The sequence below is a fragment of the Octopus bimaculoides genome, chromosome 3 (assembly GCF_046866305.1).
Source record: "Octopus bimaculoides isolate indiv1 chromosome 3, ASM4686630v1, whole genome shotgun sequence".
Taxonomy (NCBI): domain Eukaryota; kingdom Metazoa; phylum Mollusca; class Cephalopoda; order Octopoda; family Octopodidae; genus Octopus; species Octopus bimaculoides.
The window spans coordinates 162,201,733-162,218,699 of NC_142930.1; the positions used below are offsets into that span (position 1 = coordinate 162,201,733).

A 16,967-nucleotide genomic window follows, 5' to 3' on the forward strand; every position below is an offset into this window, starting at 1 on the left:
AAGCTACCAAACTTTAATCCTCCCTTATCTCAACTAAATTTAACAGCGTATGAAACAAACCAGATACTGAACAATGCTAAACAAAGATTCTTCTGGCAATAAAAAGGCCATATTGTTTTAAACCATAACAATGTTTCCAGAAGAGGTCAGATAGAACCAGATTTATGTTCTTGTGGAGAATATTCGGAAGCAATGGTATTATTTATTTGAAAGCAAAACGAACTATCACTCAGAACGAGAGACAGTACCCAAAATATTCATTTATAAATTTTAAAAAAACCAGACCGACGAGGATGAGATTCGAACTCACGCGGGAATATCCCAATGGATTAGCAGTCCATCGCCTTAACCACTCGGCCACCTCGTCGCCGGAAGAATCAAGCAATATCTTAATTTATTATTTCATTGGGTCTTCATTGAAAAATAGATAGTCTTCATCGAACGAGTGAGTGGGCGTTCTGCCAAGTCTTCATTCAAGAATAAGTAGCGTTCATCCAACGAGAAAGCTCTTAGCTGCAATTTATCAAATGAATTTCCCTCATAAGGATTTGGTTTATCAATTTATCAAATGAATTTCCCTCATAAGGATTTTGGTTGAAATTAAAGCAGAAAGCATTTGACCAATCAATATATTATGAAGTAGGAATGAAGCTGAAGCCTTGTTGTTACAAATTGAACTTTGCCACTTTGCTATTAGAAGTGTTCAAGCTCAAGTTAAACAGCACTGGCCTCCACTATGAGACACCCTGCACAGGTCGTGGGTAACGCATCCCACCACTCTAGATATTAAAAAAAGAAAAAAACTTCATCTCGTTAATATAGTTGGAACATTTCTCCATATCGGCGAGGTTTAGAAATGTTTCCCAATACCTCAGCACTATTCATTGTCTTCGTTATTTACCACATAAACCAACTGGAAATGCAATCAATTTTCGGCAACGATTTTACGACTAGATGTCACTCATGACGAAATAGACCCAAAATATTGGTTCATGAATTAAAACAAAACTGACCGACGAGGATGAGATTCGAACTCACGCGGGAATATCCCAATGGATTAGCAGTCCATCGCCTTAACCACTCGGCCACCTCGTCGCTGTAAATCAGAAGCAATATCTTAATTTATTATTTCATTCGTGGAATAGTAGCCTAAAAAAATCGTTATGCTTAAGTGTATGTAAAAAAAGTAATACACTAATCACACAGAATTATCATGAGAAACTAACTACTTATTTATCGATAGTTTATCGATACTAAAGTTAATTTAAAATCAAGAAAAGTTTCTAACGAACAGATTGAGAGCATTTGTTTAAAATAGCTAAATATTAATTAGAATCTATAATTAATTAGAATCTATGTATCAACGATTTGGATACCTGATCGTACATATATTAATAAAAATGAGAAAAACTTGCTTAAAATGGATTACGAAAAGAAATAACAGGTAAAGATATAAACCAAATCTACATTAATTAGTAAAACAATTGTAAACGGTGGAGAATTTATAGGTTTCCGATTTTGGTGCAAGGTCAACAAATTTCGGTGGCGGGGCTAAGTCGATTACAGAAAGGGAATGTCGAGACCCAGAACGTAAGGACGTACGAAATGCCGCCTGACATTGTGTCCGAAGTGTTAACGATTCTGCCAGCAAGTTGCCTTTTTGTGGATTATATACCGGAAAGAATCAAGAGATCAGCAATGAAATTTCAATCTTCCGTTATTTTAACCAGATTTAGTAACGTATGAAACACATCAGTGCATGAACAGTGTTAAACAAAGATTCTGCGGGCAATAAACCGGACATACTGTTTTAAAGTATATAATCTGTCACGAAAAGGTCATGTAGAATCAGCTTTAGGTTCTTGTGGAGAATATCTGGAAACAACCTCATTATTTATTCCAGTGTACGAACATCCAGTCTGAACGATAGATAGATAGATAGATAAATAGAGAGAGAGAGAGAGAGAGAGAGAGAGAGAGAGAGAGAGAGAGGGGGAGAGAGAGAGAGAGAGAGAAGAGGGAGAGGAAGGGAGAGCCAGTGGACGTTACGTCAAGTCTTCATTCAAGAATAAGTAGCCTCCATCCTACGAGAAAGCTCGTAGTTTCAATTTCTCTAATAAACTTCCTTCATAAGGATTTGGTGGACTGGGAATTAAGGAAGAAAGCATGTGACCAATCAATATATCATGCGGTAGGAATGAACCTGGAGCCTTGTAGTTATAAAGTGAACTTTACCACTTTACTACCAGAGATTTCAAGCTGAAACTAAACAGCATTGACCACTAGTATCAGGCAGAACTAATCCGTGACGCATCCCAACACACTAGATATATAAAAATAAGTTGAATTCATCCTCCTTAACATTGTTGGGACATTTCTCCATATCGGCAAAGGTAGGAAATGTTTCACGGTTTCTCGCCACCATTTCTGGTCTTCGCTATTTGCTACATATGCCAACAGGAATGCAATTAATTTTCGGTAACGATCTTACGGCTAGGTGTCACTCATGACAAAACAGACTGGCAATATTGATTTATAAATTAAAAGCAAATCGACGAGAATGAGATTCGAACTCACGCGGGAATATCCCAATGGCTTAGCAGTCCATCGCCTTAACCACTCGGCCACCTCGTCGAGTCTTCATTCAAGAATAAGTAGCGTTCATCCAACGAGAAAGCTCTTAGCTGCAATTTATCAAATGAATTTCCCTCATAAGGATTTTGGTTGAAATTAAAGCAGAAAGCATTTGACCAATCAATATATTATGAAGTAGGAATGAAGCTGAAGCCTTGTTGTTACAAATTGAACTTTGCCACTTTGCTATTAGAAGTGTCCAAGCTCAAGTTAAACAGCACTGACCTCCACTATGAGACACCCTGCACAGGTCGTGGGTAACGCGTCCCACCACTCTAGATATTAAAAAAAGAAAAAAACTTCATCTCGTTAATATAGTTGGAACATTTCTCCATATCGGCGAGGTTTAGAAATGTTTCCCAATACCTCAGCACTATTCATTGTCTTCGTTATTTACCACATACACCAACTGGGAATGCACTCAATTTTCGGCAACGATTTTACGACTAGATGTCTCTCATGACGAAATAGACCCAAAATATTGGTTCATGAATTAAAACCAAACTGACCGACGAGGATGAGATTCGAACTCACGCGGGAATATCCCAATGGATTAGCAGTCCATCGCCTTAACCACTCGGCCACCTCGTCGACACAAACACCAGCAAATTTTTTAACAATTTACTGTTTCACTCGTGGAACAGACGACTCAAAAACTTCGTCATGGTAAGCGTCAGTAAAAAGAGTAATACACTAATAAGAAACAAAGAATTGCTATGAGAAACCAACTTCATATTTATCGATAGATTATCGAACCTAAAAATATTTTAATCAAGGAAAGTTTGTAACGACCTGATTGAGAGTGTTCGTTTAAAATAGGTAAATATATCTTGAAATATATATAAATATTAATGATTTAGATACCTGATCGTACATGTATTAATGGAAATGGAAATACGAAGTAATTGCATAAGATGGATTACGAAAAGAAATAATAGATAAAGACTATGTAGCAAATCTACCACAAACTAAATTCATTAATAAAACATAGTGAACGCCAGAGAGAATATAAGGAAGCCTCAATAGATAAGCTACCAAACTTTAATCCTCCCTTATCTCAACTAAATTTAACAGCGTATGAAACAAACCAGATACTGAACAATGCTAAACAAAGATTCTTCTGGCAATAAAAAGGCCATATTGTTTTAAACCATAACAATGTTTCCAGAAGAGGTCAGATAGAACCAGATTTATGTTCTTGTGGAGAATATTCGGAAGCAGTGGTATTATTTATTTGAAAGCAAAACGAACTATCACTCAGAACGAGAGACAGAGACCCAAAATATTCATTTATAAATTTTAAAAAAACCAGACCGACGAGGATGAGATTCGAACTCACGCGGGAATATCCCAATGGATTAGCAGTCCATCGCCTTAACCACTCGGCCACCTCGTCGCCGGAAGAATCAAGCAATATCTTAATTTATTATTTCATTGGGTCTTCATTGAAAAATAGATAGTCTTCATCGAACGAGTGAGTGGGCGTTCTGCCAAGTCTTCATTCAAGAATAAGTAGCGTTCATCCAACGTGAAAGCTCTTAGCTGCAATTTATCAAATGAATTTCCCTCATAAGGATTTGGTTTATCAATTTATCAAATGAATTTCCCTCATAAGGATTTTGGTTGAAATTAAAGCAGAAAGCATTTGACCAATCAATATATTATGAAGTAGGAATGAAGCTGAAGCCTTGTTGTTACAAATTGAACGTTGCCACTTTGCTATTAGAAGTGTTCAAGCTCAAGTTAAACAGCACTGGCCTCCACTATGAGACACCCTGCACAGGTCGTGGGTAACGCGTCCCACCACTCTAGATATTAAAAAAAGAAAAAAACTTCATCTCGTTAATATAGTTGGAACATTTCTCCATATCGGCGAGGTTTAGAAATGTTTCCCAATACCTCAGCACTATTCATTGTCTTCGTTATTTACCACATACACCAACTGGGAATGCACTCAATTTTCGGCAACGATTTTACGACTAGATGTCTCTCATGACGAAATAGACCCAAAATATTGGTTCATGAATTAAAACCAAACTGACCGACGAGGATGAGATTCGAACTCACGCGGGAATATCCCAATGGATTAGCAGTCCATCGCCTTAACCACTCGGCCACCTCGTCGACACAAACACCAGCAAATTTTTTAACAATTTACTGTTTCACTCGTGGAACAGACGACTCAAAAACTTCGTCATGGTAAGCGTCAGTAAAAAGAGTAATACACTAATAAGAAACAAAGAATTGCTATGAGAAACCAACTTCATATTTATCGATAGATTATCGAACCTAAAAATATTTTAATCAAGGAAAGTTTGTAACGACCTGATTGAGAGTGTTCGTTTAAAATAGGTAAATATATCTTGAAATATATATAAATATTAATGATTTAGATACCTGATCGTACATGTATTAATGGAAATGGAAATACGAAGTAATTGCATAAGATGGATTACGAAAAGAAATAATAGATAAAGACTATGTAGCAAATCTACCACAAACTAAATTCATTAATAAAATATAGTGAACGCCAGAGAGAATATAAGGAAGCCTCAATAGATAAGCTACCAAACTTTAATCCTCCCTTATCTCAACTAAATTTAACAGCGTATGAAACAAACCAGATACTGAACAATGCTAAACAAAGATTCTTCTGGCAATAAAAAGGCCATATTGTTTTAAACCATAACAATGTTTCAAGAAGAGGTCAGATAGAACCAGATTTATGTTCTTGTGGAGAATATTCGGAAGCAATGGTATTATTTATTTGAAAGCAAAACGAACTATCACTCAGAACGAGAGAAAGAGTCCCAAAATATTCATTTATAAATTTTAAAAAAACCAGACCGACGAGGATGAGATTCGAACTCACGCGGGAATATCCCAATGGATTAGCAGTCCATCGCCTTAACCACTCGGCCACCTCGTCGCCGGAAGAATCAAGCAATATCTTAATTTATTATTTCATTGGGTCTTCATTGAAAAATAGATAGTCTTCATCGAACGAGTGAGTGGGCGTTCTGCCAAGTCTTCATTCAAGAATAAGTAGCGTTCATCCAACGAGAAAGCTCTTAGCTGCAATTTATCAAATGAATTTCCCTCATAAGGATTTGGTTTATCAATTTATCAAATGAATTTCCCTCATAAGGATTTTGGTTGAAATTAAAGCAGAAAGCATTTGACCAATCAATATATTATGAAGTAGGAATGAAGCTGAAGCCTTGTTGTTACAAATTGAACTTTGCCACTTGCTATTAGAAGTGTCCAAGCTCAAGTTAAACAGCACTGACCTCCACTATGAGACACCCTGCACAGGTCGTGGGTAACGCGTCCCACCACTCTAGATATTAAAAAAAGAAAAAAACTTCATCTCGTTAATATAGTTGGAACATTTCTCCATATCGGCGAGGTTTAGAAATGTTTCCCAATACCTCAGCACTATTCATTGTCTTCGTTATTTACCACATACACCAACTGGGAATGCACTCAATTTTCGGCAACGATTTTACGACTAGATGTCTCTCATGACGAAATAGACCCAAAATATTGGTTCATGAATTAAAACCAAACTGACCGACGAGGATGAAATTCGAACTCACGCGGGAATATCCCAATGGATTAGCAGTCCATCGCCTTAACCACTCGGCCACCTCGTCGACACAAACACCATCAAATTTTTTAACAATTTACTGTTTCACTCGTGGAACAGACGACTCAAAAACTTCGTCATGGTAAGCGTCAGTAAAAAGAGTAATACACTAATAAGAAACAAAGAATTGCTATGAGAAACCAACTTCATATTTATCGATAGATTATCGAACCTAAAAATATTTTAATCAAGGAAAGTTTGTAACGACCTGATTGAGAGTGTTCGTTTAAAATAGGTAAATATATCTTGAAATATATATAAATATTAATGATTTAGATACCTGATCGTACATGTATTAATGGAAATGGAAATACGAAGTAATTGCATAAGATGGATTACGAAAAGAAATAATAGATAAAGACTATGTAGCAAATCTACCACAAACTAAATTCATTAATAAAACATAGTGAACGCCAGAGAGAATATAAGGAAGCCTCAATAGATAAGCTACCAAACTTTAATCCTCCCTTATCTCAACTAAATTTAACAGCGTATGAAACAAACCAGATACTGAACAATGCTAAACAAAGATTCTTCTGGCAATAAAAAGGCCATATTGTTTTAAACCATAACAATGTTTCAAGAAGAGGTCAGATAGAACCAGATTTATGTTCTTGTGGAGAATATTCGGAAGCAATGGTATTATTTATTTGAAAGCAAAACGAACTATCACTCAGAACGAGAGACAGTACCCAAAATATTCATTTATAAATTTAAAAAAAACCAGACCGACGAGGATGAGATTCGAACTCACGCGGGAATATCCCAATGGATTAGCAGTCCATCGCCTTAACCACTCGGCCACCTCGTCGCCGGAAGAATCAAGCAATATCTTAATTTATTATTTCATTGGGTCTTCATTGAAAAATAGATAGTCTTCATCGAACGAGTGAGCGGGCGTTCTGCCAAGTCTTCATTCAAGAATAAGTAGCGTTCATCCAACGAGAAAGCTCTTAGCTGCAATTTATCAAATGAATTTCCCTCATAAGGATTTGGTTTATCAATTTATCAAATGAATTTCCCTCATAAGGATTTTGGTTGAAATTAAAGCAGAAAGCATTTGACCAATCAATATATTATGAAGTAGGAATGAAGCTGAAGCCTTGTTGTTACAAATTGAACTTTGCCACTTTGCTATTAGAAGTGTCCAAGCTCAAGTTAAACAGCACTGACCTCCACTATGAGACACCCTGCACAGGTCGTGGGTAACGCGTCCCACCACTCTAGATATTAAAAAAAGAAAAAAACTTCATCTCGTTAATATAGTTGGAACATTTCTCCATATCGGCGAGGTTTAGAAATGTTTCCCAATACCTCAGCACTATTCATTGTCTTCGTTATTTACCACATACACCAACTGGGAATGCACTCAATTTTCGGCAACGATTTTACGACTAGATGTCACTCATGACGAAATAGACCCAAAATATTGGTTGATGAATTAAAACCAAACTGACCGACGAGGATGAGATTCGAACTCACGCGGGAATATCCCAATGGATTAGCAGTCCATCGCCTTAACCACTCGGCCACCTCGTCGACACAAACACCATCAAATTTTTTAACAATTTACTGTTTCACTCGTGGAACAGACGACTCAAAAACTTCGTCATGGTAAGCGTCAGTAAAAAGAGTAATACACTAATAAGAAACAAAGAATTGCTATGAGAAACCAACTTCATATTTATCGATAGATTATCGAACCTAAAAATATTTTAATCAAGGAAAGTTTGTAACGACCTGATTGAGAGTGTTCGTTTAAAATAGGTAAATATATCTTGAAATATATATAAATATTAATGATTTAGATACCTGATCGTACATGTATTAATGGAAATGGAAATACGAAGTAATTGCATAAGATGGATTACGAAAAGAAATAATAGATAAAGACTATGTAGCAAATCTACCACAAACTAAATTCATTAATAAAACATAGTGAACGCCAGAGAGAATATAAGGAAGCCTCAATAGATAAGCTACCAAACTTTAATCCTCCCTTATCTCAACTAAATTTAACAGCGTATGAAACAAACCAGATAATGAACAATGCTAAACAAAGATTCTTCTGGCAATAAAAAGGCCATATTGTTTTAAACCATAACAATGTTTCAAGAAGAGGTCAGATAGAACCAGATTTATGTTCTTGTGGAGAATATTCGGAAGTAATGGTATTATTTATTTGAAAGCAAAACGAACTATCACTCAGAACGAGAGACAGTACCCAAAATATTCATTTATAAATTTTAAAAAAACCAGACCGACGAGGATGAGATTCGAACTCACGCGGGAATATCCCAATGGATTAGCAGTCCATCGCCTTAACCACTCGGCCACCTCGTCGCCGGAAGAATCAAGCAATATCTTAATTTATTATTTCATTGGGTCTTCATTGAAAAATAGATAGTCTTCATCGAACGAGTGAGTGGGCGTTCTGCCAAGTCTTCATTCAAGAATAAGTAGCGTTCATCCAACGAGAAAGCTCTTAGCTGCAATTTATCAAATGAATTTCCCTCATAAGGATTTGGTTTATCAATTTATCAAATGAATTTCCCTCATAAGGATTTTGGTTGAAATTAAAGCAGAAAGCATTTGACCAATCAATATATTATGAAGTAGGAATGAAGCTGAAGCCTTGTTGTTACAAATTGAACTTTGCCACTTTGCTATTAGAAGTGTCCAAGCTCAAGTTAAACAGCACTGACCTCCACTATGAGACACCCTGCACAGGTCGTGGGTAACGCGTCCCACCACTCTAGATATTAAAAAAAGAAATAAACTTCATCTCGTTAATATAGTTGGAACATTTCTCCATATCGGCGAGGTTTAGAAATGTTTCCCAATACCTCAGCACTATTCATTGTCTTCGTTATTTACCACATACACCAACTGGGAATGCACTCAATTTTCGGCAACGATTTTACGACTAGATGTCTCTCATGACGAAATAGACCCAAAATATTGGTTCATGAATTAAAACCAAACTGACCGACGAGGATGAGATTCGAACTCACGCGGGAATATCCCAATGGATTAGCAGTCCATCGCCTTAACCACTCGGCCACCTCGTCGACACAAACACCAGCAAATTTTTTAACAATTTACTGTTTCACTCGTGGAACAGACGACTCAAAAACTTCGTCATGGTAAGCGTCAGTAAAAAGAGTAATACACTAATAAGAAACAAAGAATTGCTATGAGAAACCAACTTCATATTTATCGATAGATTATCGAACCTAAAAATATTTTAATCAAGGAAAGTTTGTAACGACCTGATTGAGAGTGTACGTTTAAAATAGGTAAATATATCTTGAAATATATATAAATATTAATGATTTAGATACCTGATTGTACATGTATTAATGGAAATGGAAATACGAAGTAATTGCATAAGATGGATTACGAAAAGAAATAATAGATAAAGACTATGTAGCAAATCTACCACAAACTAAATTCATTAATAAAACATAGTGAACGCCAGAGAGAATATAAGGAAGCCTCAATAGATAAGCTACCAAACTTTAATCCTCCCTTATCTCAACTAAATTTAACAGCGTATGAAACAAACCAGATACTGAACAATGCTAAACAAAGATTCTTCTGGCAATAAAAAGGCCATATTGTTTTAAACCATAACAATGTTTCAAGAAGAGGTCAGATAGAACCAGATTTATGTTCTTGTGGAGAATATTCGGAAGCAATGGTATTATTTATTTGAAAGCAAAACGAACTATCACTCAGAACGAGAGACAGTACCCAAAATATTCATTTATAAATTTTTAAAAAACCAGACCGACGAGGATGAGATTCGAACTCACGCGGGAATATCCCAATGGATTAGCAGTCCATCGCCATAACCACTCGGCCACCCCTTCGCCGGAAGAATCAAGCAATATCTTAATTTATTATTTCATTGGGTCTTCATTGAAAAATAGATAGTCTTCATCGAACGAGTGAGTGGGCGTTCTGCCAAGTCTTCATTCAAGAATAAGTAGCGTTCATCCAACGAGAAAGCTCTTAGCTGCAATTTATCAAATGAATTTCCCTCATAAGGATTTGGTTTATCAATTTATCAAAGGAATTTCCCTCATAAGGATTTTGGTTGAAATTAAAGCAGAAAGCATTTGACCAATCAATATATTATGAAGTAGGAATGAACCTGAAGCCTTGTTGTTACAAATTGAACTTTGCCACTTTGCTATTAGAAGTGTCCAAGCTCAAGTTAAACAGCACTGGCCTCCACTATGAGACACCCTGCACAGGTCGTGGGTAACGCGTCCCACCACTCTAGATATTAAAAAAAGAAAAAAACTTCATCTCGTTAATATAGTTGGAACATTTCTCCATATCGGCGAGGTTTAGAAATGTTTCCCAATACCTCAGCACTATTCATTGTCTTCGTTATTTACCACATACACCAACTGGAAATGCAATCAATTTTCGGCAACGATTTTACGACTAGATGTCACTCATGACGAAATAGACCCAAAATATTGGTTCATGAATTAAAACCAAACTGACCGACGAGGATGACATTCGAACTCACGCAGGAATTTCCCAATGGATTAGCAGTCCATCGCCTTAACCACTCGGCCACCTCGTCGCTGTAAATCAGAAGCAATATCTTAATTTATTATTTCATTCGTGGAATAGTAGCCTAAAAAAATCGTTATGCTTAAGTGTATGTAAAAAAAGTAATACACTAATCACACAGAATTATCATGAGAAACTAACTACTTATTTATCGATAGTTTATCGATACTAAAGTTAATTTAAAATCAAGAAAAGTTTCTAACGAACAGATTGAGAGCATTTGTTTAAAATAGGTAAATATTAATTAGAATCTATAATTAATTAGAATCTATGTATCAACGATTTGGATACCTGATCGTACATATATTAATAAAAATGAGAAAAACTTGCTTAAAATGGATTACGAAAAGAAATAACAGGTAAAGATATAAACCAAATCTACATTAATTAGTAAAACAATTGTAAACGGTGGAGAATTTATAGGTTTCCGATTTTGGTGCAAGGTCAACAAATTTCGGCGGCGGGGCTAAGTCGATTACAGAAAGGGAATGTCGAGACCCAGAACGTAAGGACGTACGAAATGCCGCCTGACATTGTGTCCGAAGTGTTAACGATTCTGCCAGCAAGTTGCCTTTTTGTGGATTATATACCGGAAAGAATCAAGAGATCAGCAATGAAATTTCAATCTTCCGTTATTTTAACCAGATTTAGTAACGTATGAAACACATCAGTGCATGAACAGTGTTAAACAAAGATTCTGCGGGCAATAAACCGGAGATACTGTTTTAAAGTATATAATCTGTCACGAAAAGGTCATGTAGAATCAGCTTTAGGTTCTTGTGGAGAATATCTGGAAACAACCTCATTATTTATTCCAGTGTACGAACTTCCAGTCTGAACGATAGATAGATAGATAAAGAGAGAGAGAGAGAGAGAGAGAGAGAGAGAGAGAGAGAGAGAGAGAGAGAGAGAGAGAGAGAGAGAGAGGTAGAGAGAGAAAGAGCGAGAAGAGGGAGAGGAAGGGAGAGCCAGTGGACGTTACGTCAAGTCTTCATTCAAGAATAAGTAGCCTCCATCCTACAAGAAAGCTCGTAGTTTCAATTTCTCTAATAAACTTCCTTCATAAGGATTTGGTAGACTGGGAATTAAGGAAGAAAGCATGTGACCAATCAATATATCATGCGGTAGGAATGAACCTGGAGCCTTGTAGTTATAAAGTGAACTTTACCACTTTACTACCAGAGATTTCAAGCTGAAACTAAACAGCATTGACCACTAGTATCAGGCAGAACTAATCCGTGACGCATCCCAACACACTAGATATATAAAAATAAGTTGAATTCATCCTCCTTAACATTGTTGGGACATTTCTCCATATCGGCAAAGGTAGGAAATGTTTCACGGTTTCTCGCCACCATTTCTGGTCTTCGCTATTTGCTACATATGCCAACAGGAATGCAATTAATTTTCGGTAACGATCTTACGGCTAGGTGTCACTCATGACAAAACAGACTGGCAATATTGATTTATAAATTAAAAGCAAATCGACGAGAATGAGATTCGAACTCACGCGGGAATATCCCAATGGATTAGCAGTCCATCGCCTTAACCACTCGGCCACCTCGTCGACACAAACACCAGCAAATTTTTTAACAATTTACTGTTTCACTCGTGGAACAGACGACTCAAAAACTTCGTCATGGTAAGCGTCAGTAAAAAGAGTAATACACTAATAAGAAACAAAGAATTGCTATGAGAAACCAACTTCATATTTATCGATAGATTATCGAACCTAAAAATATTTTAATCAAGGAAAGTTTGTAACGACCTGATTGAGAGTGTTCGTTTAAAATAGGTAAATATATCTTGAAATATATATAAATATTAATGATTTAGATACCTGATCGTACATGTATTAATGGAAATGGAAATACGAAGTAATTGCATAAGATGGATTACGAAAAGAAATGATAGATAAAGACTATGTAGCAAATCTACCACAAACTAAATTCATTAATAAAACATAGTGAACGCCAGAGAGAATATAAGGAAGCCTCAATAGATAAGCTACCAAACTTTAATCCTCCCTTATCTCAACTAAATTTAACAGCGTATGAAACAAACCAGATACTGAACAATGCTAAACAAAGATTCTTCTGGCAATAAAAAGGCCATATTGTTTTAAACCATAACAATCTTTCACGAAGAGGTCAGATAGAACCAGATTTATGTTCTTGTGGAGAATATTCGGAAGCAATGGTATTATTTATTTGAAAGCAAAACGAGCTATCACTCAGAACGAGAGACAGAGACCCAAAATATTCATTTATAAATTTTTAAAAAACCAGACCGACGAGGATGAGATTCGAACTCACGCGGGAATATCCCAATGGATTAGCAGTCCATCGCCTTAACCACTCGGCCACCTCGTCGCCGGAGGAACTAAGCAATATCTTAATTTATTATTTCATTGGGTCTTCATTGAAAAATAGATAGTTTTCATCGAACGAGTGAGTGGGCGTTCTGCCAAGTCTTCATTCAAGAATAAGTAGCGTTCATCCAACGAGAAAGCTCTTAGCTGCAATTTATCAAATGAATTTCCCTCATAAGGATTTGGTTTATCAATTTATCAAATGAATTTCCCTCATAAGGATTTTGGTTGAAATTAAAGCAGAAAGCATTTGACCAATCAATATATTATGAAGTAGGAATGAACCTGAAGCCTTGTTGTTACAAGTTGAACTTTGCCACTTTGCTATTAGAAGTGTCCAAGCTCAAGTTAAACAGCACTGGCCTCCACTATGAGACACCCTGCACAGGTCGTGGGTAACGCGTCCCACCACTCTAGATATTAAAAAAAGAAAAAAACTTCATCTCGTTAATATAGTTGGAACATTTCTCCATATCGGCGAGGTTTAGAAATGTTTCCCAATACCTCAGCACTATTCATTGTCTTCGTTATTTACCACATACACCAACTGGAAATGCAATCAATTTTCGGCAACGATTTTACGACTAGATGTCACTCATGACGAAATAGACCCAAAATATTGGTTCATGAATTAAAACCAAACTGACCGACGAGGATGAGATTCGAACTCACGCGGGAATTTCCCAATGGATTAGCAGTCCATCGCCTTAACCACTCGGCCACCGCGTCGCTGTAAATCAGAAGCAATATCTTAATTTATTATTTCATTCGTGGAATAGTAGCCTAAAAAAATCGTTATGCTTAAGTGTATGTAAAAAAAGTAATACACTAATCACACAGAATTACCATGAGAAACTAACGACTTATTTATCGATAGTTTATCGATACTAAAGTTAATTTAAAATCAAGAAAAGTTTGTAACGAACAGATTGAGAGCATTTGTTTAAAATAGGTAAATATTAATTAGAATCTATAATTAATTAGAATCTATGTATCAACGATTTGGATACCTGATCGTACGTATATTAATAAAAATGAGAAAAACTTTCTTAAAATGGATCTCGAAGAGAAATAACAGGTAAAGATATAAACCAAATCTACATTAATTAGTAAAACAATTGTAAACGGTGGAGAATTTATAGGTTTCCGATTTTGGTGCAAGGTCAACAAATTTCGGTGGCGGGGCTAAGTCGATTACAGAAAGGGAATGTCGAGACCCAGAACGTAAGGACGTACGAAATGCCGCCTGACATTGTGTCCGAAGTGTTAACGATTCTGCCATCAAGTTGCCTTTTTGTGGATTATATACCGGAAAGAATCAAGAGATCAGCAATGAAATTTCAATCTTCCGTTATTTTAACCAGATTTAGTAACGTATGAAACACATCAGTGCATGAACAGTGTTAAACAAAGATTCTGCGGGCAATAAACCGGACATACTGTTTTAAAGTATATAATCTGTCACGAAAAGGTCATGTAGAATCAGCATTAAGTTCTTGTGGAGAATATCTGGAAACAACCTCATTATTTATTCCAGTGTACGAACTTCCAGTCTGAACGATAGATAGATAGATAGATAAATAGAGAGAGAGAAAGAGAGAGAGAGAGAGAGAGAGAGAGAGAGAGAGAGAGAGAGAAAGAGAGAGAGGGAGAGCGAGAGAGAGAAGGAGAGAGAGAGAGAGAGAGAGAGAGAGAGAGAAGAGGGAGAGGAAGGGAGAGCCAGTGGACGTTACGTCAAGTCTTCATTCAAGAATAAGTAGCCTCCATCCTACGAGAAAGCTCGTAGTTTCAATTTCTCTAATAAACTTCCTTCATAAGGATTTGGTGGACTGGGAATTAAGGAAGAAAGCATGTGACCAATCAATATATCATGCGGTAGGAATGAACCTGGAGCCTTGTAGTTATAAAGTGAACTTTACCACTTTACTACCAGAGATTTCAAGCTCAAACTAAACAGCATTGACCACTAGTATCAGGCAGAACTAATCCGTGACGCATCCCAACACACTAGATATATAAAAATAAGTTGAATTCATCCTCCTTAACATTGTTGGGACATTTCTCCATATCGGCAAAGGTAGGAAATGTTTCACGGTTTCTCGCCACCATTTCTGGTCTTCGCTATTTGCTACATATGCCAACAGGAATGCAATTAATTTTCGGTAACGATCTTACGGCTAGGTGTCACTCATGACAAAACAGACTGGCAATATTGATTTATAAATTAAAAGCAAATCGACGAGAATGAGATTCGAATTCACGCGGGAATATCCCAATGGATTAGCAGTCCATCGCCTTAACCACTCGGCCACCTCGTCGACACGAACACCCTCACATTTTTTAACACTTTACTGTTTCATTCGAGGAACAGAACTCAAAAACCTCGTCATATATACTGCTGAGGCCCCCTATGGTCATGACTGACCATGGGATTGCACCTAGAAAGTTACCCTCCCACCCACAAGTCCGGGCAAGGTTGTTTTATGGAAGGCCAGAAGTTGCCCATGCATACCAGCCTCCCCTCTCCATGCCACCAGTGTTATCCAAGGGAAAGGCAAAGGGGCCGATACAGCTTGGTACCTGTGACGTCGCAACTCATTTCTACAGTTGAGTTAACTGGAACAACGTGTAGTAAAGTGTCTTGCTCAAGAACACAACACGCAGCCCGGTCCGGGATTCGAACTCACAACCTCACAATCGTAAGCTCGACGCTCTAACCACTGAACCATGCACCTTCACATATATATATATAGAGAGAGAGAGAGAGACAGAGAGTGAGAGAGATAGAGAAAGAAGGAGGGAAGGAATGGGGAGAGCGAGTGGAGGTTGGGCCAAGTCTTCATTCAAGAAGACTTTATAACGCGAGAAAATTCGTAGTTTCAGTTTCTCGATTGTTTTCCTAATAAGGATTTGGTTGACTTGAAATTAAAGCAGAAAGCGTTTGACCAATCAATATATCATGCAGTAGGAATGAACCTGGAACTATGGAGTTACAAAATCAACCTTGCCACTTCACTACTAGAGATGTTCAAGCTCTAGCAAAACAGCACTGACCACCCGTATCAGACACCCAGCAGAAATCATCGGTGACGCACTCCGCCCTGCCACGCCAAACTAGATATTTTAAAAAATTGAATTTATCCTCCTAACATTGTTGGAACATTTCTCCATATCGACAAGGGTTGGAAATGTTTCTCTGTTTCTCGAAAACCATTCATGGACTTCGTTATTTGCCAGATCCGCCAAACAGGGTGTCCAATTAATTTTCGGCAAGTTTTGCGGCTAGGTGTCACTCAGGGCAAAACAGACTCGAAATATAGATTAAAAATTTTTATTAAAAAAGAAGCAAACCGACGGGGATGAGATTCTAACGCACGCGGGAATATCCCAATGGATTAGCAGTCCATCGCCTTAACCACTCGGCCACCTCGTCGCCGGAAGAATCAAGCAATATCTTAATTTATTATTTCATTGGGTCTTCATTGAAAAATAGATAGTCTTCATCGAACGAGTGAGTGGGCGTTCTACCAAGTCTTCATTCAAGAATAAGTAGCGTTCATCCAACGAGAAAGCTCTTAGCTGCAATTTATCAAATGAATTTCCCTCATAAGGATTTGGTTTATCAATTTATCAAATGAATTTCCCTCATAAGGATTTTGGTTGAAATTAAAGCAGAAAGCATTTGACCAATCAATATATTATGAAGTAGGAATGAACCTG

The 16,967-nt window shown here is 37.0% G+C and overlaps 19 non-coding genes across 19 annotated transcripts; all 19 read right to left on the reverse strand.

Annotated features, from left to right (window-relative positions):
* Positions 1-285: 285 nt before the first annotated feature.
* Positions 286-367, reverse strand: Trnas-gcu (transfer RNA serine (anticodon GCU)). Its single transcript has one exon. It is a non-coding gene; the product is annotated as a tRNA-Ser (tRNA).
* A 646-nt stretch (positions 368-1,013) lies between these two features.
* Positions 1,014-1,095, reverse strand: Trnas-gcu (transfer RNA serine (anticodon GCU)). Its single transcript has one exon. It is a non-coding gene; the product is annotated as a tRNA-Ser (tRNA).
* Positions 1,096-2,552: 1,457 nt separating this feature from the next.
* On the reverse strand, positions 2,553-2,634 carry Trnas-gcu (transfer RNA serine (anticodon GCU)). Its single transcript has one exon. It is a non-coding gene; the product is annotated as a tRNA-Ser (tRNA).
* Positions 2,635-3,143: 509 nt separating this feature from the next.
* Positions 3,144-3,225, reverse strand: Trnas-gcu (transfer RNA serine (anticodon GCU)). The gene has a single exon. It is a non-coding gene; the product is annotated as a tRNA-Ser (tRNA).
* Positions 3,226-3,948: 723 nt separating this feature from the next.
* On the reverse strand, positions 3,949-4,030 carry Trnas-gcu (transfer RNA serine (anticodon GCU)). The gene has a single exon. It is a non-coding gene; the product is annotated as a tRNA-Ser (tRNA).
* Positions 4,031-4,676: 646 nt separating this feature from the next.
* On the reverse strand, positions 4,677-4,758 carry Trnas-gcu (transfer RNA serine (anticodon GCU)). The gene has a single exon. It is a non-coding gene; the product is annotated as a tRNA-Ser (tRNA).
* A 723-nt stretch (positions 4,759-5,481) lies between these two features.
* On the reverse strand, positions 5,482-5,563 carry Trnas-gcu (transfer RNA serine (anticodon GCU)). The gene has a single exon. It is a non-coding gene; the product is annotated as a tRNA-Ser (tRNA).
* Positions 5,564-6,208: 645 nt separating this feature from the next.
* On the reverse strand, positions 6,209-6,290 carry Trnas-gcu (transfer RNA serine (anticodon GCU)). Its single transcript has one exon. It is a non-coding gene; the product is annotated as a tRNA-Ser (tRNA).
* Positions 6,291-7,012: 722 nt separating this feature from the next.
* Positions 7,013-7,094, reverse strand: Trnas-gcu (transfer RNA serine (anticodon GCU)). Its single transcript has one exon. It is a non-coding gene; the product is annotated as a tRNA-Ser (tRNA).
* Positions 7,095-7,740: 646 nt separating this feature from the next.
* Trnas-gcu (transfer RNA serine (anticodon GCU)) lies at positions 7,741-7,822 on the reverse strand. The gene has a single exon. It is a non-coding gene; the product is annotated as a tRNA-Ser (tRNA).
* Positions 7,823-8,544: 722 nt separating this feature from the next.
* On the reverse strand, positions 8,545-8,626 carry Trnas-gcu (transfer RNA serine (anticodon GCU)). Its single transcript has one exon. It is a non-coding gene; the product is annotated as a tRNA-Ser (tRNA).
* A 646-nt stretch (positions 8,627-9,272) lies between these two features.
* Trnas-gcu (transfer RNA serine (anticodon GCU)) lies at positions 9,273-9,354 on the reverse strand. Its single transcript has one exon. It is a non-coding gene; the product is annotated as a tRNA-Ser (tRNA).
* Positions 9,355-10,076: 722 nt separating this feature from the next.
* On the reverse strand, positions 10,077-10,161 carry Trnas-gcu (transfer RNA serine (anticodon GCU)). The gene has a single exon. It is a non-coding gene; the product is annotated as a tRNA-Ser (tRNA).
* Positions 10,162-10,804: 643 nt separating this feature from the next.
* On the reverse strand, positions 10,805-10,886 carry Trnas-gcu (transfer RNA serine (anticodon GCU)). Its single transcript has one exon. It is a non-coding gene; the product is annotated as a tRNA-Ser (tRNA).
* A 1,475-nt stretch (positions 10,887-12,361) lies between these two features.
* On the reverse strand, positions 12,362-12,443 carry Trnas-gcu (transfer RNA serine (anticodon GCU)). Its single transcript has one exon. It is a non-coding gene; the product is annotated as a tRNA-Ser (tRNA).
* Positions 12,444-13,166: 723 nt separating this feature from the next.
* Positions 13,167-13,248, reverse strand: Trnas-gcu (transfer RNA serine (anticodon GCU)). Its single transcript has one exon. It is a non-coding gene; the product is annotated as a tRNA-Ser (tRNA).
* A 646-nt stretch (positions 13,249-13,894) lies between these two features.
* On the reverse strand, positions 13,895-13,976 carry Trnas-gcu (transfer RNA serine (anticodon GCU)). Its single transcript has one exon. It is a non-coding gene; the product is annotated as a tRNA-Ser (tRNA).
* A 1,507-nt stretch (positions 13,977-15,483) lies between these two features.
* Positions 15,484-15,565, reverse strand: Trnas-gcu (transfer RNA serine (anticodon GCU)). Its single transcript has one exon. It is a non-coding gene; the product is annotated as a tRNA-Ser (tRNA).
* A 1,033-nt stretch (positions 15,566-16,598) lies between these two features.
* On the reverse strand, positions 16,599-16,680 carry Trnas-gcu (transfer RNA serine (anticodon GCU)). The gene has a single exon. It is a non-coding gene; the product is annotated as a tRNA-Ser (tRNA).
* Positions 16,681-16,967: the final 287 nt, after the last annotated feature.